Genomic DNA, 316 nt, shown 5'->3' with positions numbered 1-316 from the left:
AAGTGTTCAAGTATTTTTAGTTATTCATTTTGATGATATATATTAGAGAAAATTTCACTCTCCTCCTCTGTGAGATATTAAAATGATATTCTCCTCCTATCTATTTTATAAATGTACATTTTTTCCTTCTAATTTTTAAAAAACCTCCTCTTTAATCCATTTTAAATTTTTTATGTTAACTAATATTAACTTTATCCATTTTTTAAGAAAAATAAATTTTATTTTTTATCATTAAATTTTGTTTATTAAAATATCTTTAATAAATTATTCTTTTATTGATTAAATTATATTTAAAAAAAATTAATAATTATATTAT

The sequence above is a fragment of the Arachis ipaensis genome, chromosome B06 (assembly GCF_000816755.2).
Source record: "Arachis ipaensis cultivar K30076 chromosome B06, Araip1.1, whole genome shotgun sequence".
Classification (NCBI taxonomy): domain Eukaryota; kingdom Viridiplantae; phylum Streptophyta; class Magnoliopsida; order Fabales; family Fabaceae; genus Arachis; species Arachis ipaensis.
This window is presented reverse-complemented; position numbering follows the sequence as displayed.